Below are 6,526 nucleotides of genomic sequence, written 5' to 3'. Positions count from 1 at the left end.
AGTAGCTGCTGCTGCCTTTCAAGAACAGCAGACGCTGCTATTTTGCTTTGGACATGGGAAACGCAGATATAAATTAAAGGGAAGGTATTAGGAATAATTGCATTCTCTCAGGTCACCTCAACCAACTAAAAGCAGTTGGGTAAAAATAAATCTATAAAAATAAACTTAGGTGGGTTATAGCAGTTTTGTTAACACAGTATATTTCCCAAAGATTTTGGAATAACTAACTGGATGTTCTTGAGTGTTGGTATTGCCTTTCTGTGTGATACAACAGATTTCAGATTTAACACATCTTTTTCCTGACATTTAGCATTATGCTTTGCTGGCCACAACCTTCTGCATATGTCAGAGGTTGTCAGCTCTCCACTTGATTTGATGACATGTAATCAAATCGGACATGACCGGAAATGTTAGTAGTTTTCAGCCAAAGTTTTTTATAAATGTATTTATTTATCTGTCAGTAAATGGGCTCTTATAAAATAACTAGATATAAAGTTTTCACATATTGTGAATACTTTAAGTCTGATTTCTAGTGCATCTGCCTCTCTTTTATCCTCCTTTCCTGAAGACATCACCATGCACAGCTCAGGCTATATGATGGTTTCCTAGCTGAAGTCTTTGTAAAGCCTCTTGTACCAGAGCCATGGCTACTTCACGCTCCAGCAAGGACTTGCTGCCCTGGTAATTGCTGCAGGCATCCCTCAACTTCTCACCTTCCTTTGGCTGTGTTCTCAAGATCAACTGTATCTTGTTAAGGACATCTGGAGAGCAATTGGCTCATAGTCTTCACATTTTTCCTCAATTTTGAAAAGCAGATGTCCCTTATGTGGAGAAACTTAGACCCTCAAGTGAAACCTGGCACCCACTGTGTGATGCCTTGACTTCCTATTCAATACATCCCCAGGACACACGAAGGAATTCAGGTAGGGGCACTCAGAACAGGAAAAATGGCTTCATCTCAGACTGTGAAGGAAATCTGCCGAGTAACTAACATAAAGTAACATCACTGACATGTTTAAGCAGGGTGATAAACAATACAAATACTCGCTTCCTTCTTACCAAGATTGGGTTGGTGTGATACTATGTGTTGCATTGGGGTTTGTGTGTCAATCTCTGCTAAAACCAATATTTTAAAGGGTTTCAAAATAGAATTCTTCCAAGAGCAGTGACAGTTGTTAGCAGTATATGTTCTGTCACTGAGAATGATCCCAGAACACGATACTGTTGACTTGGTTTATTCACCCCATATAAAAATGACATGCTTCCATGTGGTGGAACGTGTCAACTACATATCACGCTGGGCAGAAAGAAGAATCCAAATTTGGGAAGACAATTTATCCAGTCATATAAAATTACTCCATCTATTGTATGTCCCTAACTAACCAGTGCAAAAATCTCATTTTCTGTAAAGTGTCACAGGGTGGTTTTATTTTTTTTCTGATTTTGTGAATTTTTTGCGTAGTATCTTGAGAACAGTTCTAGCAATACTACTGTGCTGCATCAAAGCTAGAACATCAAAATCATATTAACTTAGGGAGAAAATTGCCACCTAAGTTATCAATATTGTTCTTGACTATCAATTAAAGTCCTCTAGAAAAATATTTGTAAAACAACTCCTCAGTTAATTTTAAAATATTTTGCAGGTATTTTTTCCCCAAATACTCAAAAAATACTGTTTTTAGAAGAGTTGTAGTTGGATGTTTTATTGTTTTGCAGTCCAAATCATTGACCAGAAAGTCTGAGTTAAATGATAGGTTTGAATTATACTTGAAGGTGACATCCCACGCAGTAGTTATTTCAACAAAGTCACATATTACCAAACTTGGAAAAAGTAATTTTCTTTTTCCCAAGCACTCAAGTAGCAGTGACTAAGAAAGCAAGAACCTTTGAACTCTCAGAGAACGTTCTGCACATTTATCTTCCTGGTCCTGAGCTCTGCAAAACTTCTCAGCTTTGTAGTTACATGAATTTAGAATATGATTTGATCATGTATCCTTTAGATATGCGTAAGAACACTGTGGATGTTAGAAAACAAGTATAACTCTTCTGAAAAGAAATCACATAGAAGTTAAAGAAAATATTGATATAAATATTATTCTGTCTCTTTAGGTAGTGATCACACCCCATGTAAAACACAGAGCAGATTGCCAGTGTTTCATGTACGTTGAGGGAACGATGATACAGCTCTTGCTTTCTTCTAAAGTCTTAGACAGTACATTTAAAACACTACATAAAAAAATGTCTTTCTAATAGAAACATTACTTTTTCATGGCAAACTGACTCTCAAAGATGGTAGATAATTATATTTAATACTGCACTGTAATTACATATAGGCCACAGAAAATGAATTTTAATAGGAAAGGACAACAAATTTATGTATTCTAGGTTTTATCACTCGCTAAAAAAAAAAGAAAATTCTTCACAAAATTGACAGTCTTTAATGTGCAATACTATATGCTGAATTGTTTAGTATGCTCTTCAGTGGAGTAGTATACATCTGAAAGTATCACAGTATGTGTTTGAATCCATATGTTAATTCAAATATAGAAGACATGTATAGTGTTGAACCAAATGCATTACATTTACGATTTTCACTTTTCAAGTTCACCAAAAATTTTTCTATAAAGGAGAGAAGAACCAGTGTAAAACCAGCCAGTTTAATAAAATCTTTATTTTGCCAGTCAACAGAAATAAAACAGAATTTAAAAAAGTAAGATTAATGTCTTTGAATTCCATTGTGATCTTCCCTGCAGGCATATTTCCCTTTCCAAAATGTTTCAAAGATGGTAAGAAACAAAATTATAAACAAAAAGTACTTTAGGAGTAGTCTAAGCCACCCAGCTATCAACCATCTTGACAGACGATCAGGTCTCTAGATAGGGTGTTTTGTTGTTTTTTCTGGGTTGAGTGTTTTTCAATGAATCTATCATGATTAATCTCCCTTTGAGATTGCTTGCTATAGTAATCATACTGTCCATATGGCATTAAAGTAATTTATAGAGTACTAAGATTCTTATTCGACCATGCTTCAGATTTCTCCTAAAATAAATCTGCCATCATTTTTGCTGGCAAACATATTTGTGTTTTGTAAAATGACTAAAGCTAGCTTATTTTTCCTCACATCTGGAAATATAAAAGATAACAAAAAAATCCTGAGAAGTAATCCTGTGCCAGATACACTTCTCTGTGCAGATGATGAAATGAAGGGTAAAGCGTACAGTGAAACATGATTCTTCCTGCCCACACTGCTGTCAAAGTAGGAACCTCTGTTGCCAGGTGGGGATTTTTCTCTTACATCACAGCAACTATGTGCAAATGCCAGAAAAGTCCTTAACCAGACTGAACTGAAATTTCAAGTATATATGCTAATGTTTGTAACAGGCTGATGTACTTTTTTAGAAGTAGAGCTCACAGAAAAGAACAAAAAAACCCCTAGTATTATAATGTCCAAATTTTAATATTTTGGCTTTCTAGAATATGTTTTTATGTCAACATTTAGATAAAAATTGCTAGGATAAGAGTGAATATGTTATATTAATGATTACATAGTGATTATAGTTATTCTTGTTGGAAGATATATTTTTAGCAGGAGAAGTAAAAGAAATAATATTTAGGGTGCTAACTTTATTTGATAAAACACAAAAACCCATGAGAAAATGGTAGACTATTTCTGTCAAATATAAAGCAATAGTAACAGGGAAACTATAACGCCTGAAGAAAGCAACCTTGTCTGTATTATTTTTTCCCAGAATGTTTAGCTGTAGGAATGGATGAAGAAAGAAGGAAAAGAATTAAGAGCTGTTACAAGGATCTCCCAGGAAAAAAACAGATTTCTCTTTAGTTGAGAGGAATACAAAAGGGCAAAAACTATGCAACATGCAAATTGTTTTAAAGAAAAAAGAGTATTAAAAATACCAGCCTCAGGGCCACCTTTCTGTCTTTCTCTATTTTATATTTAGCAATATCTAAACTCTACTGAGAGACAATGCCCCCGGCGGTTTAGGTAAGCATTTGTGAAAGAAGAAAAGAAGCTAAAATACTCAGTGCCTATCTTAAGCTCATTATTTATAATGACATTCCTCATCAAAATAGCATATACAACATGTAAAGGTAGCAACCTTTAACTAAAAACATACATATCCTCAGGATTATAATCTAAGACATAATCGCTGACCACAACACCTGGAGTTAATGTACTCTTCAGTGACTGCGTCACATTGTTTTAAAATCAGCTAATCATCCGGATGGTGTCTTCTGCTGCTTCGTACACCTGCTACTGTGTCCTATTGCAACTACTTTTTATGTCATGCATTACCATAGTGGATGCATTTCACCACCACCATTTTTCCTACTAGTAGTAGTATTAGTGTAACAGTACTCCTATTGTAAAGCAATGCTTGAAAGGGATAGTATTAGTTTGTATCTGTGCAAGGATGTCTATGAGTTATCCTCAGTGGCTGTGATGGATCACAGAAGCAACAGAAAACAGGACGCGTCTGAGGGCCATATCAGCAAAGTCATTAGTATGCATCGGTGGGTGTTTTCTCCCACCCACCACCTATGATGAGCATAAAAGGATACAGATCCCTCAGTCAGTCTCCTTACTTGATCTCATTTTGGGTGATTCCCTGCTCAGAATACTGAAATATTTACAGAAGCAGATGTACAACAGCTTATTCTCTTCTTCAGCACTTACTAGCATAGTTGAAGTCTATTACGGCTCTTTCCAGATGGATATTCTGTACTAGCATAAACCATTTTTTCATCTATTCGGCATAGATCAGGATTTCTAGATGTCCTGTTCCTCCCATTGCTCTTCTCTGGATCTCTTCAAATGGTCTGCACGTTTCTTAATCTGGACCTGAAGCTGGAGATAATACTTTGAAGTTTCACTAGTTGGCTGAAGTTTTTTTGTCTTCTTTGCCTAGATATACTTTGTCTTTATTTTGCTGATCTTCCTTCTTTATATTTCACAATCACTTTCACTCGTACTGTCTTCTGCTATCCTACTTTCCATCATTTCTTCCCTATTGATTGACAGTAACTACAGAAGGTAATAAATACTCCCTTTGCTGTAATTTTTTGTGTTTTCTGCTTTATAAATAGAAAGAGAATTTGCTACCAATCCTTACAAAGACTTGCTGGACTGAAGTATCTTGCTGTATTTTTTTCTCAGCTAGCCTTTGGGTTGCTAAGGTCTCCTATATCTGCTGTAGACAATCCCATTATAATATTCAAGTTTAAAAACACCTTTCTCCTTATTGTCCCACCTCATTCTTTAACTGAAGAGGTCTAAAATTACTCAAAGTGACTAAAAAGGAGTCTTATTTTAATGTAGTATCTGTTTAAAGATATTCTTGCATTTATAAATTATTAATACTCACAGCTAAATTAAAACAAAACAAAAAATGCATGCTTACCAATTACAGAATTCTAACATATAGGAAGAGTAACGTTGGTCAACATATCTCAAAATGCGTGTGATAAATCCTCCATATATTCTTTCATTTCGAAATAAAGCAGTCAGTTGTAAAGAGAAAAGATTTAAGAAACTGTAAGCTTCAATTTTGTTCTCCATTTTGCGCTAATTGAATCTTTATTTTGCATCCCATCTGCACAAATGCCAGAGAATTATCTCATTTTTTTTAAAAATTATTATTAAAGAGAAGATGAATGAATATGAATATCAGATTAAGAGAGATTAGTATACATAAAATCACTGCTCTTCTACAGGCAGTATTTACTTTTAAGTGGGTTATAATTTTCCAGGATTTTCAAAAACTGAGTTAATTGGTGAAGAGAATTCATGCAAGTCAAAAAGCCAATGAAAATAGCACAGCTCTTGAAATGTAGACAACTGTTTGCTGTTTGAACTAGACTGGTGTCTTCTGCTCAGTCCATATACACTACTAACAACTAGAAGTCATGACGTACTTCCAACTTTCAAATCCACATGATTTACAGGTAAAGTTCCCTGCATTTCAAACCCAGTCCCCTCAGCCAGCATTCAGTTCCAGAAAGTTCATTTTAAAATGTCATATTCAGAAAACACCTCTCTGCTTTAATTCACATTCCACAAATTCACAAAATGTTTAAAACTAATGCCATCAAATATGGACAATTCCACTTAATATTAAATATGTTTCAACCAGTGTTAATTCCTAGGTCATATTTTGTTCTACTTTAACCTGTGAAAATCCAGAACAGTGTCACAGACTTGAGCAAGAACAGATGCACCTTCTCTTGCACAAAGTTTCTTGTTGGTCTGTTGATGTAAGAAGTCATATAAAAGTATTGTGCTGTACATACCTTGTTCAACTATATGAAATTGCTTGTATCATAAAATCATAAAATCACAGAATGATTTGGGTTGGAAGGGACCATAGACATCATGTAGTTCCGCCCTCCCTGTCACTGGCAGGGACATCTTCCACTAGATCAGGTTGCACAATGCCCCATCCAGCCTGGCCTTGACCACTTCCAGGGATGGGGCATCCACAACTCCTCTGGGCAACCTATTCCAGTG

The sequence above is a fragment of the Tauraco erythrolophus genome, chromosome Z (assembly GCF_009769465.1).
Source record: "Tauraco erythrolophus isolate bTauEry1 chromosome Z, bTauEry1.pri, whole genome shotgun sequence".
Taxonomy (NCBI): Eukaryota; Metazoa; Chordata; class Aves; order Musophagiformes; family Musophagidae; genus Tauraco; species Tauraco erythrolophus.
The sequence above is the reverse complement of the archived record's forward strand: the minus strand, read 5'-3'. Positions refer to the sequence as shown.